Source organism: Excalfactoria chinensis, chromosome 1 (assembly GCF_039878825.1).
Source record: "Excalfactoria chinensis isolate bCotChi1 chromosome 1, bCotChi1.hap2, whole genome shotgun sequence".
NCBI classification, from domain to species: domain Eukaryota; kingdom Metazoa; phylum Chordata; class Aves; order Galliformes; family Phasianidae; genus Excalfactoria; species Excalfactoria chinensis.
In genome coordinates, this window is record NC_092825.1 from 141,727,167 (window position 1) to 141,750,545 (window position 23,379).

Here is a 23,379-nt window from a genome sequence, read left to right on the forward strand (position 1 = left end):
AAAATAAAATAAAATAAAATAAAATAAAATAAAATAAAATAAAACAATTTCTAAGAAAAGAAAAAACTATTTTTATCCTTTTTGGAAGAGTAATAAGATCTGTCTAGCTAGATTGTTATACCTCCTTTCCTTTACACATATTTGAAAGAAATTAAATCCCTTTATTCTACTGTTTATACAGGGAGGTTGGAGAAATGTCTCAGAGACAAATGTCTACACTGCACTGGAACAAAAAATATGCTTTTTGCACTCAATTTCCTTGTTCAGCTAGAATTTATGTAATTTTAATACATATAAATGATTCAGTAATCATTTGTATGCAAGTTGGATACACAAAAATTGAACACATTAAAAATCCAGTTGTATTAAAGTGTTATCATAGAAACTGCATGTTAGACTCAGAAATCCTGGAAATCCTGACTGGTAAGTATCCATTTTGCCCTAAATGACCTAACTAGGTATAAGCTTGTATTTTTAAAGCTTGTTATGACTAGTACTTCTATTCTGAAATAAGTTGTACAAAACTGTTTGTAAGTTTCTACTCTGATTGTCTCATACAAAACAGAAAGCTCTTCTTCTATTTGAATGAATATTCATTAAAACAAACAAAAAAAATTCAAGTTTTTTTTTTTTTGTTTGTTTGTTGTTTATATATATGTATATATTATTTTTTTTTAAGGAAATAAAGCTTACATACATTGCAAACAGATTAAAGTGTTGTGGAGTAAAATATATGATAAATAATAATAAATAGTAGTGCTTCACAGAAGTCATATGAGAAAAATTGCAAAAGATCTCTTTGTTTGTTTGTTTGTTTTTTTTTAATTACTAATGAAGTCATTTATCTTAGCAATTGGTATCAATGTGCAACCTTTAGAAATAAAGTGATAATTGTAACAGATACTGCCAAATATAAGATCTGTCAGAATAGACCTGAATTACTTAACATTGCCACAGGAACATCTTATAATAATCTCCTTGTCTCCAAGAAATCAAGGGCCGAAGAGGAGGAATTTGCATGTTTGAGATAAACCTCTGTAAACCTCTGTGGTTTTACTTCAGTGCATCAGAGAAGTTCTGGTAGATTCAGTTACAGATCATGCCTTTATTGCTTTTGCCTTTTCATTTGATATCCCAAATGACCAGGCAAATGCCCAAATGGCTGTAATCTGCTAACTACGTGTACATTTTTCTTTATCTAACTAGGAAAAATGAAAAAGATAATTCATTTATTTATTTATTATTTCAAGTAATTAACCCTGCTACCCTGACCATGAAGAAAAATAAATGGGTAATTTGCAGCCAGACATTCATTCTAGAGGGTCATGCATTCAGTTTAATGAGAAGATGTATTATTTTCCTTTCTGGTGACTGATTTGAGATATTGTATCCAGAGGAATTCAGAGACGGAATACATTTAATAAATGCATGCATGCTTTGAGTAAAGTGTCAGGATTATGTAAACACAGTAATGCATTTCCCATATTCCTAGGTAAGCATAGTAAAGGTGAATCTGTCAGCATTATCTTCCAGTTTTATTCCCACCTTGATAGTATAATTTCTCAAAAGCAAGAAGGAAATATAGGGACATGTATCTTTAGCCTCCTGATTAATGCTATATAACATCTAGGTAAGACACTCTGACAGCAGTTCTGATAGGAATGTTGTTGGGGTGGGAACTTTGCACTTTACATTGTCAGTCATGTTTTAATCCCCTAGATCACTGTAGTGATGGTGCAATACACTCTACACTTGTGTTCAGCACTTTGTAGAGTAAGTAGTTTCAGATATCCAGTCTGATAAACGAAGATAAACAATTCTTCAAAATTCTCCATAATTAAGAAATAGAAGAATCAATTTAAATTCAAATTCTTTTTTCACTCCCTTAAGCAGCCAGCTGGTACAGAAACAGAACCACTACCACCCAAACTCCTGTACAATATATTATGTTTAAGGTTACAGAATTAATCACTTTAATTGTAACATACTTTGTACATGCAATTTACTTCTCATGAAGTTATTTCAGACTTACTTTACAAACAGTAGAAAATTAGAAATTCTTAAGTTGTTCACTTCATTTAACAACAGCTGTTGTAAAAAGTTCAGTCAAGTTTTCATATCCAAGTAGTTAGTGGAATACAAGCAACCCTTAATTTAGCTTAATGGAGAGTAGTTGTTTGAATTAGAGAGAAAACTGCAAAAGTTAGTGGAAAATACTAATTAATCATCACAGTGAAACTATTCAATTGCCCTAAGGTGCTTTATTGGTTTGGTAACAGATTTCTTGAAGACCCTGCATTCCTCATCCACATAGTTCCTTGCACCTTCAGACTGAGGCACACTGCAAGACTCTAGAGGCTCCTGGCCTTTGCAGATGGCTGACTGTCAGGATGAATTCCTGGGTCACCTGAATCTCCAGCAAACACCTTCAACTGAGCATCCCAGTCAAGCTCAGCCAGAGAATATTGTGTCATTTGAGTCCCTTTAATCAAGTCAACCCAATTTTGGTCAGGCCTCTTTCATTCCCTCTTGCTTCTGTGAGCAGCGCCAGCCCACATAGGAACATTTGGCTTCTGCATGAAGTATGCATCTGCCTTGGCTTCACTGGGGAGGAGGCAGCAGAGGCTGATCTCTGTAAGAGCACCACCAGGCTTCCTGCCTAGCACAGGTACTGGGAGAGTAGCCTTTGCTTCACAAAGCAGACTTTTCTATTTAATTAAGATTGATTTTCACAGCACACAAAGATGTGATTGTTAAGTATAACAAAGACTTCTAGGCCAAATATGTTTTATCCCAAAGCAACTCTGATGTGTCTGTTGAACATACATTTATACAGATGAATTCCCTAATAAAAGAGGAGAATGGAAGGAGGGAACAAATGCCCATGCCCATTCATTTAGAACTATAGAAATTAAACACACACACACATAATAATAATAATAATAATAATAATAATAATAATAAAAATAATAATAAAAATAATAAATGAAATGGTTTATGTGCCTGAATCCTTGGGTTAATGAGAATACATATGTCCTACAATTATTCAAATTATGTAGAAATAATTATTTGTTTCAAATATGAATGAAAAAGTAACAAAAACTGATGGGAAAGATGAGATTACCAACTGAAAACTATAAATTATAGGAAATAAGTGTGTTATAATTTCCCAAGTCACTGGCATCTGAAAAACAAATGATCTTTAATATTCATAGGTTTGAAAGCTAAGAAAAAGTAGAAAAGATACCACATAAGCCATGCAAACACACAGGAGAACAAGAAGACCAACTTCTTAAATCCTTCACTGTGTACAATAAAACTTATGTTTTAGAGAACTTTTCATGTCATGCTATTAATGTTTACAGGCGTTTGGAACCAAAACAATGTTTTAAAATAAAAAAGCATGTTCAAAATCAGAAAAGTCTATGCTTTCCAAAGAATTTCAAGAAAAGAACTGCTAATTAAAGAATACTCATGAGATAGTCACAAAAATAAACTAGGGATGTGGGTCTCTGTTTTAGCAAATTATATCTATTGTTATGAAAATTCAAAGGAATTGTTAAGTAGGTTACTGAAGGAGAGAGAGCAAACAACTGTGTGATGCTCAGCTTCCTCCCTGATTAATCCAAAACAGGGAAAAATAATGGATGACTTCCATTTCAGGTTTTTGTTGTTGTTGTTGTTGTTGTTGTTTTTTTGTTTTTTTTTTTCTTGGTTTTTTTTTCCCCACTTCATAACAGTTAAGAGGCCAATAAAGGATGTACATTAATATTAGAATCTTAATGTTTTCAGACATAGCTTCTGAATGCTTTGGATGCTAACAGCCGATTTTCACTGTCTGGAACTGATGAAATTACAGTTGCCCAAGAGAAAAACAGCATGGTGCCAAAATCTAAAAACCATGAACAGAGTGAATCAGATCATTAAAAACCCATGAATAGGGTCAGTTAGGCCATTACAGTTTTGACACTGATCCCAACATAGTGGCAAATCTGATACAAAATTATTTTTTCCACACATTCACTACTTCTTCTAATCTAGACTTTATTGAGTTAGGTAGAAATACTTGATTTATTCAAACACTGGAATCTTGAAGTTTAGATTAGCAATTTGACATGACAAATATGTTTATTATAACCCTAATTATATATAATGAATTATGTGCCTTCTAGAAATTGCTAACCTACCATCTGCTTTCAGTAAATGATGCCGTACAGTTTACAGTTCTTAGTGTGTCTACAAAGTCTAATTGGTTTATTATTGATTCCTAAAGAAAATGATTACTGATGAAATTTCTAGATGGCTTTTGTGAAAGTTATAATAAAGAAATGTTAGTGAGTTTGAAAAGCCTTCTTTCCTTGGTTATATAAGCATGGACAAGATTTCCTTTTCTGTGGCCTACAGTGATTTTGTGTATCCTAAATGTAAAAATGCAGAAAATACAGGTTGGAAAAAGCATACATTGAAAAGTAATACCAACAACGATATAAAATCTTGAATAACAAATAATAGAAGGAGTGATATCCATCTCCTATACTTACATACTACTTAAAACAAGCAAAATTTATGGATCTCATTCCAGTTTACACCTTGTTTCTGATATCAGGATGTTAGAAACTATTCATTCACTGACTTACTGCTCAGTGCCATGGCTCTCAGCCAGTTCCAAAAATTTTGTTTTCAGCAGTGTGCAAATTGAATACAATCAATGACTAGTGAAGCCTTTGTCTTTGTCAAATCAACCTTTATCAAGAAGCTGTTGTAACAGATTTTTGACATAACTCAAATAGATTCTGCTAAGTAGTAAGCAGTACCTGAGAATTTATGACAAGGTCACAACCCAGTAGTGTCAGGGACTTCTCAGGCTTGCCTAAGGCATTGGCAAGATATCGACCTTGAGAGATTTTCTGTGTTTAAACAATTATTGCCTGAGGACTAAGAGGAAGTAGAGAGGGGCTGAAAAAAAGTGTGGGAAAAATGTCACAGCTGATGATCTCTGATATATGATTTTTTGAGCCAACATATAGGAAAAAGCAATGAAGTAGATACAGCAGAAATAGTAAAAGTGTTTCGAGAGAAGAGTAGTGCAAATGTTACTTATTTATGTTATATTGATAAAAAAACAATGCTACTATAGTATATCTAACAATAAGGTATAATGCAATGTATTAAAAAGCTGTATAAATTTGAAATGATACTGAAAAAAATCACAAATCCTTAAAATAATAATAACAATAATAAAACTTAACTATCAAATAAGTATGTTCTCTTTTATGTGTTTTCCTATTCATCTCCTCATTCTTTTAGTGGAGTGACAGCACAATCACGTCAGCTAGTTGAAGCACATTTGACTGAGATTTCAGTGATATTTCTTTCCTGTAGCCATACTTTATTCCTTATATCCTCCATAGAATGTTTGTTATAAGGAATGAGGGATAAAATATGTGCGCTATATTTGCATTGTGTCCAAAGGAGTTTATTCTATCACAGGGAAGATATGGTGTTCTTTACAAAACTCTATTGTGACCATATTAAAAATACTAATTTCTGTTATCAAAAATGACATTACATAAATTTGGGAAGGCTCAACAACAACAAAGATGGAAAAACTGGTAAAAATATGTAGGAAAGACTGAAAGACATATGCAGTGTAGTTAAGGGATGATGACTGGGATGATAAGCGAAATGTTAGAATAAGTTGCAATTTTAAAATAGTGTGAGATTTAAAATACATAGTAGCAAGGAGAACATTCAAGTTGAACAGGGTTATCTGAGTACATATGAAATAATAAGGCATTGTGACACTAACTCCTTCTAAATTGGTAATAAATTCCTTATAGGGAATGTCTTTAATGGACTTGTAGTACTATTTAAAATTAGGAAATAATTGATCTCTGACAAAAGGGTTATCCTCCTCTGTTCACTCATGTCATTAGGATCTATGCATCTAAGTAGCTCTGTTGTTTTGCACTGAGAGCCTAGTCATACTACTTGTATCATGTACCATAAGAAAAATATAAAGAGGTGTATAATTTTCTTTTCCCTGATTTTTGAATTTCTCTTCCAATTTTTCCACATATCTCTTAAAGGACTTGTAGTAGGCACTGCACGAGGGGCCTGCTCTCTGTCCCCACCTTGAAACACTTATTCTCATTTCTCTCTGAGCAACCTGTTGTCATGCTACTGCAGAACTGCTCTTCTGCAGCGCCACGCACACCGATTCTCAGTTCTAGAGAATGAGGTGTACCATCAAGCAGCCCTTTTGCAAGACTCTCCCATATACAACATAAGAGTCCCAGACCTTGTCCTCTTATGCAGTACTTGATCGCACATGATTGTTCTTACCTTGGTCTGTGCACAGAGTTGCCATGAATTATCAGGTCAATCACACAACACTGCAGAGCCCACTGTCCAGTTGTTCACAGATCTTGCCATTTAAAAACGTCCTTGGGTCTGTAGCCAGCTCCATGATGCAACACCACTTCCAACCCACAGGGCAGAGAAATAAGAGTGGGGTGCACCATCCTGTGCTATAAAAGTGAAGGCTCACCACAGGTGACATTGTTCCCAGGTTTCAGCACCAAACTGCGAGAAACATACTCAAGATAAAAAATTTCAAATCTGGTAAAGATCTCTGTGAAAAGCAGTTTATTCATTATTGCAATAATAGGCACACACCCTCTACTGACAAGGGATAAATTGTGCAACTAGCCAGTGAAATCCATTCCATTATACACCTTGGGCCTGACTCAGGTAAAGCCTCTCCTGGCACTCATTGGTTGAGCATCTCAGGCTCACAGTCTTCTGACGCTGTTGTTACATTATGCTGAGAAGGCGGAAATATTGAACACCTTCTTTGCCTCTGTCTTTAGTGAGAGGGCTCTCCCCCAGGAATCCCAGACCCTGGAGGTTGATGAAAGAGTCTGGGGAATGGGAGATTTCCCTTTAGTCAGGGAAGAGGTGGTCCGTGAGTGCTTAGGAAACATTAAGGTCCATAAATCCATGGGACCTGATGGGGTGCACCCATGGGTGCTGAGAGAGCAAAGGTCATTGCTGAGCTGCTCTCTGTAATCTTTCAGAGGTCTTGGAGAACTGGGAAGGTCCCTGAAGACTGGAGGATGGCCAGTGTCACTCCGGTCTTCAAAAAGGGCAAGAAGGAAGACCCAGGTAATTACAGGCCAGTCAGCCTCACCTCTGTCCCAGAAAAGGTGATGGAGCAGCTGGATGCCATCTCCAGTCAACTGGGAGAAGAGGTTATCAGGAGTACTCAGCATGGGTTCACCAAGGGGAGGTCGTGCTCAACCAACCTGGTGGCCTTTTATGAAGATGTCACTAGCTGGGTGGACAGGGGACGAGAGGTAGATGTAGTCTACCTTGATTTCAGTAAGGCTTTTGATATTATCCCCATGACATCCTTATAACAAAGCTGAGGAAGTATGGGATAGATGAGTGGACGGTGAAGTGGATCAAGGATTGCGGTGTCTGGCTGGAGGCCTGTGACTAGCGGCGTCCCCCAGGGGTCTGTACTGGGTCCGGTCTTGTTCAACATCTTCATCAACGACTTTGATGAGGGGATAGTGACCACCCTCAGCAAGTTTGCTGATGACACAAAGTTGGGAGGATTGCCTGACACGTCTGAAGGCTGTGCTGCCATTCAGCGAGACCTGGACAGGCTGCAGAGCTGGGCAGTAAGAAACCGGATAAGGTTTAACAAAAGCAAGTGTAGAGTCTTGCACCTAGGTAGAAATAATTGCATGCACCAGTACATGTGGGAGAGGAGCTCTGCTGAGAGGGACCTGGGCATCCTGGTGGATGACAGGTTGACCATAAGCCAGCAGTGTGCCCTTGTAGCCAAAAAGGCCAACGGCATACTGGGGTGCATTAAAAAGAGCATGTCCAACAGGTCAAGGGAGGTGATCCTCCCCCTCTACTCTGCCCTGGTGAGGCCTCATCTGGAATATTGTATCCTGTTCTGGGCTCCCCAGTACAAAGAAGACAGGGCTCTCTTGGAAAGAGTCCAGCGGAGGGCCACAAAGATGGTGAAGGGCCTGGACCATCTCCCCTACGAGGAGAGACTTAGGGAACTGGGTCTTTTTAGCCTTGAGAAAAGAAGGCTGAGAGGGGACTTGATCCAGATTTATAAATACCTGAGGTGTGGGAGCCATAGTGGTGAGGCTGGTCTCTTTTCGGTAGTGCGTGGGGACAGGACTAGGGGTAATGGGCTGAAACTTCAGCATAGGAAGTTCCGCATGAATGTGCGCAAGAACTTCTTTACAGTGAGGGTGACGGAGCACTGGAACAGGCTGCTCAGGGAGGTGGTGGAGTCTCCTTCTCTGGAGATATTCAAGACCCGCCTGGACGCCTACCTGTGTGACGTGGTGTAGGGAGCCTGCTTTGGCAGGGGGGTTGGACTTGATGATCTCTAGAGGTCCCTTCCAATCCCTACAATTCTGTGATTCTGTGATTCCATAGCTACATTATACTTCTGTATCTATTTTATACTTACATAGCTCTGTTATGCTTCTGTAGCTATGTTAGACTTACATACAATGTCTGTTACCAACCCATTGTGTTTGGGTACATTCTGTACCTTTTAAGATGATAGCAGTCCTGTACTGGACTCTCTCCTACCCTACATAATTACCTTACCTGGTGCCTGTGCCAATTTTACCTAGACCAGAACACCCCAGTCTCAACTTCACTCTGTTTAGCAACTTTCTTTGTGAGAGGCAACTTACTTTATGTTACATACAGAAATACTGGACATTTCCACTGCAAAAACACAATCTAGCTCTCACAAGTAGCAACACTGTACACAAGCACCAGTGTTTAGCATTATCCTTCCTTGGAGATACAGACTGTCCTCAGTGAAAGAACCACAGTGGTATTCTACATCTATTATATAGTGGCTCCCAGTAACCAGCTGCACTTGTAAAACATAAGAGGTGAGATGATACCAAACTTCTGTAAGTTCCAGATAAATCTATTTCTGAACAGAAATTCAAAGCTACAACAGCAGCTGTTGCAGAGCTCATATAATACAGATAGAAAAATAGATGTTATTTTTTGAGAGAATTTTACACAATGTTGCTCAAAATATTGAGATTAGACTTACAGATACCCTTTAGGTGTTATCACTCAAAACACTGCAACACAGGACAGCTTAGCCTCTGTTTTTAGGAATGAATATCACCAGGCGTTGAAAATGGGTCGTGTCAGAAAGGTTTTGGAAGCATCATGTTTGAACGCAATGGATGGCTGGGCCACCAGAGACACTGAAATTTCACTTGACTGGAGTATCTGTGTCAGCTTCAAACCCTGTAATAGAAAGTTGCAGTCTGACAATCTCAAAACATTTTTTTCACTCAATGGCTCTAAAGATTAAAACACTTAGAGAGCTGGAGACTTTATGTAAGTTTTTCCTAACCCTCAGGGCATTGAATCTTTGTGTTTTCACTTACCAGATTCTGCCCTCATTAACACGCGATAAACAAGGCCAGTTTGAAGAAATGAAAGGGGAGAAGAAACATACATTCATTATTCCTCTTGCTGAAAGTGAATTGCCCTGCAAAGAATGCAAGTCTGACTGCATCAGAGAGAATAAACAAGAGGGAGTCTGACTCTCCAGGCTAATAGGGAAAGTGTATGAACTACCCCAGTACTGACCAAGGCTAAGGACCCTATGCAAGATTCAGTAAACTATCCAAGAAGGAACACAGAAACTGGCTGGTAGAAGATCATAATCACTAACACTCATATAAAATATGCCTTAAGGTATATCAACATTTGAGAGACAGCTATCCATCTTATAGAGGAAAATATAATGCCTCACCCCAAGAAATCATTGTAGAGGAAACTGACCTCATGACAATACTTTCTGCTTCTAATAGGACAGTACTCTGCTTTTGTTTGGAGAAAAAGGGAATGACATCATTTCAGCCTGTCACTTTGGTTGCAACTGTGTCTTAAATTTGCTGCAAATCTCTTGAGCGATATCAGCTCTCACAAAGGCTAGAAATCATTTTTCAGAAGAATTTGACTAAAGAGGTAATTCCCAGATTTGATTAGTTGTATGACCTCAAAGGAGAACAGTTCAAAACAGTTTCACCCAAGATCACCTAATAATGACACACTGGAAAAAGAAAATGAATGTCCTGAATGAAAGTGACCTAAAGACAAAATGATTAGAGAATGCTCAGTAAAATCAAGCTAAACTAAATATGAGTAGTAATAATAATAATACAATAAAATAACAATAATAATTAAAAAAACAAACAAACAAGCAGAATAGCTTTAGATAGATAATCAAATTGTCACCAGAAAAAGCATGGAGAGTGATACAGTGATGATGAAAACAGTTATAGCTAGAGAAAAGGACTGAAAAGAGAGTGCATGTGTGAAGAGTAGAGATTAAATTTTCAGATAAATTAGGTTTCAACTGTTATATTTTTGAACACCAGTTAAACATGTCACTTTAGGGTTCTATATATTGCACTTCTAACACTTTTTCAGTTCAAGAACAAAATCCTCTACCACTAAACATCAGCTTTGCAAACTCACCATGAGGTCTATAAATCAAAGTTGACACTTTCAGACTTACTACCATTTTTTGAATAAAAATTTAGCTGAGAATTTTGTTTATGTGTAACCCAAATCTATCCATTATGTTCAACACCAGATACATAATATTGGCTTTTCAAAGGCAATGGGGAGTAACAATAAAAAAATATACAAAAAGAAATATGCTGACCCAGGTTAACTGAGGTGGGTTTTTTTGTTGCTTTTTGTGTTTGCTTGCTTGCTTGCTTGCTTGCTTTTCCCATTCTTTTTCTTCTTCTGCTTTGTCTTTCTTTACTTTAGTTTTTCTCCAGGTTATATCATAGAATCATAGAAGACTAGAATGGTCCAAGTTGAAAAGGACTTCAAGGATCACCTAGTTTCAACCCCCTACCAGGGGTAGCATTGCCAACCACTAGTTCAGGCTGCCCAGAGCCACATCCAGCATGACCTTGAATATCTCCAGGAATGCAACATCCACAGCCTCTCTGGGCATCTTGTTCCAGTGCATCACCACTCTCTGAGATAAAAGCTTCCTCCTAATCTCCCCTGTCTCATTTTAAAACCATTCTAATTTGTCCTGTCACTAGACATCCTTGTAAACATTTGTCCTGCATCCTGTTTATACACTTCCTTCAAGTACTGGAAGGCTGCAATCAAGGTCTTCTCAGAGCCTCCTTTTTCCTAAGTGAAACAAGCCCAGATTTCTCAACCTTTCCTCACAGGAGAGGTGCTCCAGCCCTCTGATCATCTTTGGGGCCCTCCTCTCGATCCATTCCAAGAGCTCTCTGTCTTTCTTATGCTGGGGGCCCCAGGCCTGGATGCAGTACTCCAAATGGGTCCTCACAAATTCTGAGTAGAGGGGGACAATCACCTCCCTCTCCATGCTGGCCACCCCTCTTTTAATGCATCCCAGAATACAGTTGGCCTTCTGGGCTGTGCACACACACATTGCTGGCTCATATCCAGCTTCTTGTCCACCAGGACCCCCAAGTCCTTCCCTGCTTGGCTGCTCTCAAGGACATCTTCCTGTAGTCTGTGTAAACAGGTGGGATTGCCCCGACCCAAATGCAGCACCCTGCACTTGACCTTATTGAACCTTATTAGGTTGAACCCACTTCTCCAGCCTGTCCAGGTCCCCCTGGATGACTTCCATTCCCTCCAGTGTATCAACTGCACCACTCAGCTTGGTGTCATCTGAAAACCTGCTGAAAGTGCACTTGATTCCATCCTCTGTGTCACTGATAAAGATGTTTAAAAGCACTGGTCCCAGGACTAACCCTTTAGGGACGCTACTCACTTGTGACTGGCCTCCACCCTGACATAGAACCACTGATCACAACCCCTTGGCTATGACCAGAAAACCAGTTCTTAATCCATCAAACTGTCCATCTTTCAAATCCATACCTCTCCAATTTAGAGAGAAAGATGTGGTGTGGCTCCATGTCAAAGGCTATGCAGAATTCTAGGTAGATGGTATCCATCACCCTTCCCCCATCCACCAAAGCTGTCACTCCATCATAGAAGGCCACCAGACTGGTCAGGCAAGATCTGCTCTTGATGAAGCCATGCTGGCTGTCTCAAATCACCTCTTTATCTTGTATGTGCCTTAACATAGGTTCTAGGAGGATCTGCTCCATGATCTTCCCAGGAATAGAGGTGGGGCTCACTGGCCTGTAGTTCCCCAGGTCTTCCTTTCTCCCTTTCTTAAAAGTATTAGTAATGTTTCCCTTTTTCCAGTCACTGGGGACTTCACCAGAAAAACATTGTTTTTCAAATATCACAGAATCACAGAATGGCCTGGGTTGGAAGGGATCTCAAGGGTCATGAAGCTCCAATCCCCCTGCCTGACAGGGCCACCAAACTTCCATGTATACTAGAACAGGTTGCCCAGGGCCCCATCCAACGTGGCCTTGAACACCTCCAAGGACGGGGCATCCACAACCTCCCTGGGCAGCCTGTTCCAGGACTTCACCACTCTCCTAGTAAAGAACTTCCCCCTAACATCCAACCTAAATCTTCCATCTTTCAACTTAAAACCATTTCCCCTTGTCCTACTATTATCGGCCCTTTCAAAGAGTTTACTCCCCTCCGGATTATAGGTACCCTTCAGGTGCTGAAAGGCTGCAATGAGGTCACCCCACAGTCTTCATTTCTCCAGGCTGAACAAGCCCAGCTCCCTCAGCCTGTCTTCATAGGGGAGGTGCTCCAGCTCCCGATCATCTTCGCTGCCCTCCTCTGGACCCTTTCCAACAGCTCTCTGTCTTTCTTGTACTGAGGGAGATAAGGTTGAGATAAGGAGCATGTGGCTACTAGTTTGTAGAGATAATTCATCAAGAATATCCTCATATGCTTTTAAAAATTGTGAGATAATGTTTGAGAAAAACTGTAGGGGTGGATTCTTTGATAAGAGTCCAGCAGCTGCCCCGCTGGACCAAGGAGTACCCCCAGGCCACAGTTGCAGCCCTGTGGAGAGGGGCCTGTGGTGGGGGAGGAGGGCTGGGAGAGCTACTGCCCAAGGGGTACCTATGCTGCAACAGTCTGTTCCTGAGGGATTGGTCCCATGACATGGACCTGTGGAGCAATTCTTGAAAGACTGCGGTCTATGGAAAGCCCATATATGATCAGTATTGGAACAACTTGATCATGTGGGAGCTATCCCACACTGGAACAAGGAAGAGGATGAGGAAGAAGGGGTCACAGCAACTAAGTGTTGTGTACTGACTATAACCTCTATTCCTGATTCCCCTTCACTGCTTTACAGGAGGAGGTAGAAGAGTGTGGGTGAGGGGAGACAGTGGTTTTAGTTTGCTTTTAGTTTTTCTTTCTGTAGTTTGTTACAAAACAGCAGTAAATTATATTAATCTTCCCCAAGCTCAGTTGGTTTTACATGTTACAGTAACAGATGAGTGATCTTTCTGTCCTTATCTCAACTCTTTTTGGCTAATATTTTTACTCTGTCCTTCTGAGGAGAGGGAGTGAGAGGGCTGTGTAGTGGTGTTGAGCTGCCTGTGGTTCTTAAATCAGAACTTGACATATTTTGTATTGTTTATTAGGTTATTTAAATTTCAGTACTGGTGTTACTAGTTTATTTTCTTACAGAAGGAATATATTTGAATTATCTAATAGTGCTATTGAGTTTGGTACCTGTGTAATATTTTTCTTACAGTAAAGGAGAATAAAATATTTATTGAAAGACAGGTGATTTCTGACAGATATTCTGATTTTATAGCTACTTTGCAAAATTTAATTATCAAATAATAAAATCCTGCAATGCTATACAAATTCTGCAACTATCCACAGTGATAAGTAAGAATTAGAAGAAATACCAGGAAAGATTTAAGCAGTTCTTCCATTCTTATACTTTTTCTCAGAGTATTGAATATTTTGGAATTTCATGAAGCATTCACTTTTGCAGTGAAATAAGATATAAAAAAATAAAACAAATAAAAATCTTGATGACACACAAACCTCTGAAGGTAAATTAAATATTGGTTTTCTTTGTTTGTTTTTTAAGCACTGTTTACAGGTAGATCCAGAAGGTGACTTTAACTATACAATGCTTTTAATTTCCTTTCACTATAAAAGCCATGAGACTTAGTGCAGACAAGGTTTCATCTAAAGCAATTAATGCTAGGTTCGCTCATCAAAAGTTAGCTAAAATTTTGCCTGTAATCATTCTATGCAGGGAATTTGTTTGTTTCTTTCTCCCTTACGAAGATAAACACTAATTTTTCTTCTATTCTCTTTCTCTTCCAAAAACCCATAGAGAGTTTATGATTTTGTAAGGTCCTCTTTATGTTACAAGGTTGACTTTATTTATACAGAAACATCTGTATTATCCTCTTAAATTAGTGACATTTAACTCTGTTTACTGTTGAAGCAATAATCTATTTTGTTTATAATTGCTAATTTCAAAATACACAAGTAAAGAAAGTCTGTTGTGAAAATAGAGTAATTCAGTTCATTTAGAAACAATTTAAAGTGGTATATTGATTAATAGTTCTTAGATTCAGATTCAGCTCTTCAGTCTCCATAGGATTATTTAATGTGTATTGTCAATGAACATAAAATGTAGTGCTTGTTTAGAGATACATTAAATTTGAAATTCACAGTAACATAGTATTCCAACAAATATCAATCTTAACTATTACTAGGATTTTGCAGATTTTATCTCAAATGTATTTCTTATGCCTTACATAGAATGAGTTTGGAATATTTCTTTGACTATTCCTACAGAACAGCTGTTGTTGGATCTCACAGTAAGGTGAGGGTTTGAAATCAACTTGGGAAAGAAAACAAACAAGAACAAAACAGAACATTGTTTCCCTTCCACAACTTTTAAATTTTGATTTTATTTTTTTATTTTTTATTTTATTTTATTTTATTTGTATTTCCAAACCTATTAAGTATCAGTTTTGCAATGACTGATGATTCAAAATATCCATTACATTATTTCATTACATCCTTTCTAACACAAATATTTACCTTTATTATTCAATGAATTGGTTGCATTTGAGCAGAAAACCTATTGTTATTTGTTTAAAGGTCACAGTATGGAGTTATCACATGAAGATTTAACAATAAAATAAAATAAAATAAAATTTCAGTAGATAAAGATTTCTCATATATCTAATCTAAGATTCACAGAATCACAGAATCATCAAGGTTGGAAAAGACCTAAAAGATCATCCAGTCCAACTGTCACCAATACTTTCCAGCTAAATCATATCCCTCAGCACAACATCCAAACATTTCTTGAACACCCCCATGGTTGGTGACTCCACCACCTTCCTGGGAAGTGCATTCCAGTGCCTGACTACCCTTTCCGAGAAGTAACATTTCCTAATGTCCAGCCTGAATCTCCCCTGATACAATTTGAAACCATTCCCTCTAGTTCTATCACTGTCTACACGAGAGAAAAGGCTGACCCCCAGCTCACTTCAGGAAGTTATAGAGAACTATAAGGTCTCCCCTGAGCCTCCTCTTCTCCAGGCTGAACAATCCCAGCTCCCTCAGCCGCTCCTCATAAGGCCTGTTCTCCAGACCCCTCACCAGCTTTGTAGGCCTCCTCTGAACGCGTTCCTGGGCCTCAATGTCTTTCTTGCAGTGAGGGGCCCAAAACTGAACACAGTACTTGAGGTGCGGCCTCACCAGTGCCAAGTACAGGGGGACAGTTACCTCCCTGTTCCTGCTAGTAACAGTGTTTTTGATGCAAGCCAGGATGCCGTTGGCCTTCTTGGCCACCCGGGCACAGAAGTGCACGGAGAAGTAAGTATAGCTTCCCCTGCACAGAGAAGTATAACGTAGATATTTCCCAGCTACATATTTCTCTCTGAAGTTAATCCAGTTAAGACTTTAATGAACTTAGAAAAGCTCTAGCTTTGAGTAAACATGCTATAAAATCATATAAGTGATATTTTTAGAGAGATGGTTGTTCTTGTTTCCTGATCATCAGTGGATTGAATTGCTTTCAAACAAAAAGAATGCATTTTCTTAAATTAGGTGAGATGAGTCTGGTGTACAAAACTTACATTGTTGTAAGCATCTTAAAAAATATAGTAAAAAAGCTAGTAAGAGTCTGACAGAAATCATAAAATGCTGTAAAAGTTCTTGGTGCTCCTTTTCTTTTTTCACTCTATGCAATACGATTGAAGAGAAGACTACTTGAAATTCATGAGAAGACTACTTGAAATTCAATTGTTTACTTACTACCAGAAATAGAACATACAGGAATTCTCTCTGGTATAAACAAGCACAAAAGCTTGACAAGATGCCAAATACAGTTAAACTAAAACCAAATTAACTTGCTTATCTATCATAGTATAAAGCAGAACACATTTCAGCACAAGTGTAAGTTACAGATTTCATATTTTTTCAAATTTTCACTAGACCAAGTTACTCAAAGGCCAGGCTGGATGGGGCTTTGAGCAATCTGGTCTAGTGGGTGGTGTCCCTGTCTATAGAAGGGGAAGGTGGAACTAGATGATCATAAGGTCCATTTCAATCCAGAAGAGTTAGCATTTTCCTCAGGTTTTATTTAAAGCTTCTCTATTTTGTGCATTTAATAGCTCCAGAGATACATCTGGAAAACAACATTATTTGAAAGTAACAATCAAATTTAAATTTCAAGAAAGGTCTTCCGGGAAAATAGTTATGGCTTACTTCAGAATCTGAGTCAGTAAGTAGGAGGAAGAATTTTAAGACATGATTAATTTGAATTATTTTAGCTACTTCCATCAGAATCACAGAATCACAGAATTGTAGGGGTTGGAAGGGACCTCTAGAGATCATCGAGTCCAACCCCCAAGGAAGTCATAGCAGGAAGGCATATCAGGAAGGCATAGCACCTTAAAGATATTTTTCTCCCAAACAACAACAAATATGAATTTTGATAGTCATCTCCATTTTATATTGAACTTTTTTTCTAAAGGTTTTGTCAGTAAATGTCTCATTCACAGCTGAAACTGGATAGATAAGTGCATTATTCCGTGCAACCAATGGAGGAAAGAAAAATAAACAGGAACAGTACCCATACGTAACTGTCCAAAGCAGTTTTTGACACAAGTATAGCTCTGATATAGTGATTTTGTGGTTATGATCTACACCCTCTACAGAAAATAGGAATGTTTTTCTGTGTCAGTGTTTGTGTAATGATGTACTGTTTCATGCAGTCTGTTTCTGATACTTTGTCATCTTTCAGAATACTTACTGGAGAGCGCTACATTCACAAGCAGTTTTTCTTCTTGTACAGAAGGTGGGAAAAAAGAGTTATAATATCCAAGTAATGTCCAGGCATGGAGTCATAAGATGACTGCAACATGCATCTTCATCTAGGAACTCAGAATTGTTTTTAGAGCCTCATAACAGTTATTGCATGCATGCAGTCTGTTAAAATCAGAAATAATTTTCAAAACAAAGTATCTGATTTGTCATTATTTGAAACATTTTGAATTTGTTTACACAAAATTAAATGTCATAAGATTTTCTTTAATTTTCTCTTCAGTGTTTTTATGTTTCATAAAACAAACCTTATATATATATATATAATAACATCTGTATTTGTTTTCTTTAGAATTTATACATGAACTCCTACATAATTTGGCAAGCACATTTTTGCAATAAGGATATTACTGAATTTAAAGAGAGAGAAAAAGAGAGAAGGAGAGAGAAAGAGGGAAACAAACATATTATTATATTATTTATAGACCTGCTTCAAACATTATCTGGCTGCTACACAGTAGCTGGCAAATAAAAAGCTACATACCTTTTTGCCAAAATATATATGCCATATGTTTGCCAAAGACAAACCATCTGCAATTGATGTCCTTTGGGTAGGTAATATCTTGTTTCCTGAATGACCACTTTTACTGAATTTAGAATAAAGAAGTTTATAGAAAATAAATTGTATGTTAAATTGAAGAGAGAATGGCTTTCCACATTTCTTACCTTCAACAGGAAACAAAATTATGAGGGGGAGGATGGGGGAGGGAAGACAAAAAAGAAAAGGACACAATTTTAAAACATAAATTCTCATGACATTTATTTCTAGTAAAGCCCTACACATTTTCGTAGTAATCATTTTCTTGTCTTCTCTGGAGGAAAAATGTTCCATTGCCTTCACAGCGACTATGAAGTAGCTATATACTGGACTAGGTTTTCTGTGGAGATACATTTAAAAGAATGAATGGTGAGTAGGTTTTGTTTAGTTATTCCTAGTTGACTCCTGAAACAAGTCTGTCTAGGGTGCTTAAAGGTCATTCTGGGAAAGAAAAAAAAAAGGAGAACACTCAGTTGATTTCAATTTTTCCTTTACTCTGTTCAAGTTTCTTCCTTCCTGTTAATTTTTAGTCTTCTCATAGTTATCTCTTGGTAATTTTGAGGCCATTTGCAGTAACAATTTGGCTTGTCAAAATGGTGGAGACACTAAGTTGTAAAAACATTTTCTACTAGAAATCTGAGTTGATGAATTGTGAGATCAGAAAAGCGTCAGATAAGAAGAGATGCAGAGGGTTAGATTTGATGAAGATACTGATAAAACCATAAGATTTGGATTCAGTTTTAAAATCAAGTTTCTTTATACAAGACATACAAGGTTATTTTGTGAGATAGCAGACTAAAGTTTAAAGCATCATTTACTGTTTCTTAAAATGTGGTAATTCAGATATTAATATAAGCATTCATCCATATTTTAGAAATTAAGAAAGAAAATAATATTTTATGGTTCTCAAATATGTTTTCTTCTTACTAGCTCTGACAAGTAGCTAACAAGACAATTAAGATCATATAACATTTAGGTTTTAATAGTCTCATTTTGTAATCAGTTGAGAGATTTCACCAATCAAAAGTATTTGCTGTAATTTTCTGTAAGTGACTTGGAGAAAGACAATCATTAAAAAATATCGAAGACCAAAAAATGAAAACTTTTTTACTCAGCTATTTTTATATTGTTTTACAAATATTTACATTTACGTTTTTAGTTGCAAATAATCTTTCTTAAATAACAATAGTTTCAGTATTTTCACAAAAATGTACATGGTCTAGGTGTTCAGTTTAACTTCCAAATAAGCATTAAAGCCACAATATTAATTATCATTATTTTATTAAGGTAGATAATGTTTCCTAAGTAACCCTGATGATTCAGTGTTTATGTTCTAATAGTTAATAAAACTGTGTTTAAAATCCTTTCCACAGTGATAGCAAATCATGCTTATGGATTAAAATGCACATATTGTAGAGCCTGAAATTGAGTTTGCTAACATATTACATGGTAATTTGCTAATTAAAAAAAAAAAAATAATCTTTTAAATAATTACTTTTCATTCCTTAAGATATCTCTGTTCTGTGATCAGACTGGATTTCTATTTAAAAGTTTTAATGCAAATATAATCAAATTTCACATCAGTACTGATGACACGTCTTCATTATCATGTCACATTAGCTTGTAAGATTAAAGAATTTGATGTAGTGAGATTAGATGTAGAACAGTTGTTTTCATTTGTTACTGAAGCATGTAATCGCTCCATTTCCCATTCTGCTCTGTAAACATCCATACTCTTTTACTGTTTTTGCTCGAGTTTCTCTTTTCCAACAGATTCAGATTTTAGAAAACAATTTGTAATATTAGCACACTTATATTTATATTAATCTATTTATTTTCAAATTTGAATGGAGTCAAAAAATCTTCTGGCAGCTTCCCATGAGTGGTGCTCCCAGAGTCCCATCCTGTTCAATATATCTATTTATAATCTGGATGAGGGAATTTGAGTGTATCCTCAGTAAGTTTGCATATATTTGCAACTGCTTCAAGTTGTACCAGAAGTTGTTCAGCTTGGATATTAGGGAAAATATATTCTCATAAAGAATGGTCAAACATTGGATCAGGCTGCTGAGAGAGGTGCTGGAGTCACCATCCCTGAAGGTACTGAAGAAATGTACAGATGTGGCACTGAGGGACAGGGTTTAGCGGGCATGGTGGTGGTGGGATGACAGTTGGACTAGATGACCCTAGAGGTTAGCTCCAAATTTAACAATCCTATAATTCTATTTTTGTGTGATTCCAAATTTTCAATGCTTATCTCAACTCAAAATCATTTTCTGCAGTAAACACCATTATCTTCTTTGATAAAAATTGAACTGTTGAATACTTGGATGTTAGATTTACTATGTATTTGTATGCATTCTAGTTTCAAGAACTTTATCACTTTTGGAAATATTTGTCTTGCTGAATTTTTATTTTGACTCTTACATTAAATGTCAGAGCTGTGACTAGCACTGAAGATGTGAATGAGGTGGTAAAAAATAGACAACAACATGATTTGCATAATAACAACATTTTCCTTGCCTGCTTTTGAACTTTTCTAACAGGAAATGTTATAGAGAAAAAGAAGTTTTGTAACCATCCTATGAAAATCAAGGTTGTTTCAAGAAGGGTTATGCTTAAAAGGAGTCATACAAAATTTGTTTAATACTTTTAGATAATAATTTACACATAGATATATGTTCTGCTTTCCCTTATCAGATGTAATCTTTAGGACATCAAAGAGTAAAAAAATCTGGAAATGAGTAAAGATATATACTTTTTAAAAACTATATAATGACAGATAATCCAAGTGATCTATAATACTGTGTCATTGGAAGGAAAACGTGCAGTCATAACAGAAATGATGAACTTTGTCCTATGAAGTCCAGAGGGTATACATTTTTTTTAGTTCATTTTACTAACTGCCACTGTATCTGTATTATTAGGTTATTTACTAGGAAATGAGTAAGGAAAAAAAAAAAAAAAAAAGGAATGAAGAAAATTCTCATGAAATCCTTATATATTGTTGATAGATTTCTCTCTTCAGCTTTGTTTACAGAGGAGAGGAGAAAAAAAATACAATAAATAAAAATACTAAATAAACAATAAAATAAAAAAATTGAACCATTACTGAGAACTAAATCTTGCAAAACACTCTTTAAATAAATAAATAAATAAAAACCTCTTTAAATAAAGATTAATATACACGTATATATATGTAGAGAGAGAGAGAGAGAGAGAGAGAGAGAGAGACATATATACATATATATGTTGCTGAAGAGGATACCACTCATGGCACATTGCCCAAACTATTGTTAGGAATGATGCTGGGCTTAAATTTTCAGGAAATGAGCCAGAACTTGAATTTTCAATGACCTCTGGGCAGGTTTCATGCATTAACTTTATTTCAAAATATAAAGAGCTTACCAGAACAGATGCAGACCATTCTGTTTAACTAGCTTCATTGCTCACAAATGTTTGCGGGTATATGTAGTTAACTAATACAGACATAATCAAATATTTCCAATACAGATTTTCAGTACACAAACAGTATTGGTTTTGATAAAATAAAGGTACATAATAGGTTATGTGAAATAGAGTATATATTGAACACTAAATTTATTCACTGTTCAACATGACTAAAATTTTGACAGAAATTTATCTTGGTAAATTATAACAGAGTTAAACAGTAATTCAGCACAATGTATGTGTAAAATGGTGTAATAAGTCAATAAGCAATTTAATTCTTTGTACTTCCATGATCTATTTTGTTTCTGCATTAAGAACTATATTTTTATGAAGGGAAGAAAAAATACACCAACTTGGACAGAGTAAAAAAAAAAAAAAAAAAAGGTCATCAATCTGAAAAATAGTTTGAAAATATTACACGTGTAAGCAATGTGCCCCCAATGATTGCTAGGATTGCATTAGGAAGAACATTACCACAATGTCAAAGGAAATGGTCTGCTGAGACCACATAAGTATGTTCTACAAAAAGATTTGTATTAAAAAAACAGTAACGAATATCTGATTGGTTTGGAGTAGGTGGAGGAGATGCTTAAACTCATGAAATGCAATTACAAATTGAGAATAAGTATAATCACTTAATTTCACTCCTTGGAAAACAGAGATAAGCAAATGTTAATGGTGAACATGGAGTCAATAAGATTATCCGAAGGCATGGGAAAAATAGTAGGACTGGAAGAAAACTAAAATATATGTATATAAATGTATATGTATGTATGTCAGACAGCCTTATAGCAGATGAATATCTCCAAATTCACATTTTCTTTTACTTTTTACCTGTGTTCTATATAAACTGAAGTTCAATGGAAATACATTTCATTATTTTTTTCCAGCCATTAATATTCTAGGTAATCAGAATTATATTGAAGGTACTGTTATTAATCTTATTTTAAAGTAAGCTTCTATAACCTCTCTAATCTTTGAATACTGTTTTGAAGTACATCCAGAAAATACAAGAGTACAAATAATGTTACTTTTTATTCTTTATATTGCTTCGCTGTAATTGAAACATAAGGTACTGTTGTACAGTTTGCAAATATGCAGAAGCTATGCTACTCCTCCATAAATATTCCAAAGATGTATAGGTGAATGCACAAGTTATCATTAAATAAGACATTTTAAAGATATTGTGTAAAGTAAAAGCTTGGCATAATTTCAGAGTTGGAGATATAATACAAAACTCCTGGAAGGAATGTAGAGAAGGTGAAAAGTGAGGGAAGGAGGGAAGGCAGGTAGACAGAAAGGAAGGCAGGAAGGCAAAACAGAAGGAAGGTAGAAAGAAAGGCAGGAAGGCAGGAAGGCAGGAAGGCAGGAAGGCAGGAAGGCAGGAAGGCAGGAAGGCAGGAAGGCAGGAAGGAAGGAAGGAAGGAAGGAAGGAAGGAAGGAAGGAAGGAAGGAAGGAAGGGGGGAAGAGCGGGAGAGTGAGAGAGACCTATGTTCATGATGCAATTTGGACTATTCCATAAATAACTTTTGAATATTTAAATATATATATATATATATGTATATATATATATATGATTCTTTAATTACTGTACAAGTATGTTTGAAAAATATTGCATATATAGATTTCATTTAGAGTCCAACTAATTGTTTCTGTTGAAAAGGACAGCATATTTTCTTGCTGCAAAATTTAAATGCATGTTTTCCCATTATCCAGAGCATTCAAAGTAGAACTATTCACAGATGACTGAATAATGGGTACAACAAAATGTACTTTAATACCTATGTCAAAACACAGATACATTCCATGTAGAGTTGAAGCTTCATAGAGATAAAATTAGTCTCTTCAACTCTGACTTTGAAAAAGTTTTAATGTAGGTGATGTTGCAAGCATTATTCAAATTTGTGGAAAACACATTTTAAATTAAATTAAAAAGAAAATACACTGTATTTCTAAATTAGACGAGAGCATAAATGTATGCTATATAAATTAAATTCATTTTAGAAGTACAGTAACTTGCTTTTTAATGTCAGTACCTAGGTTTAAATTA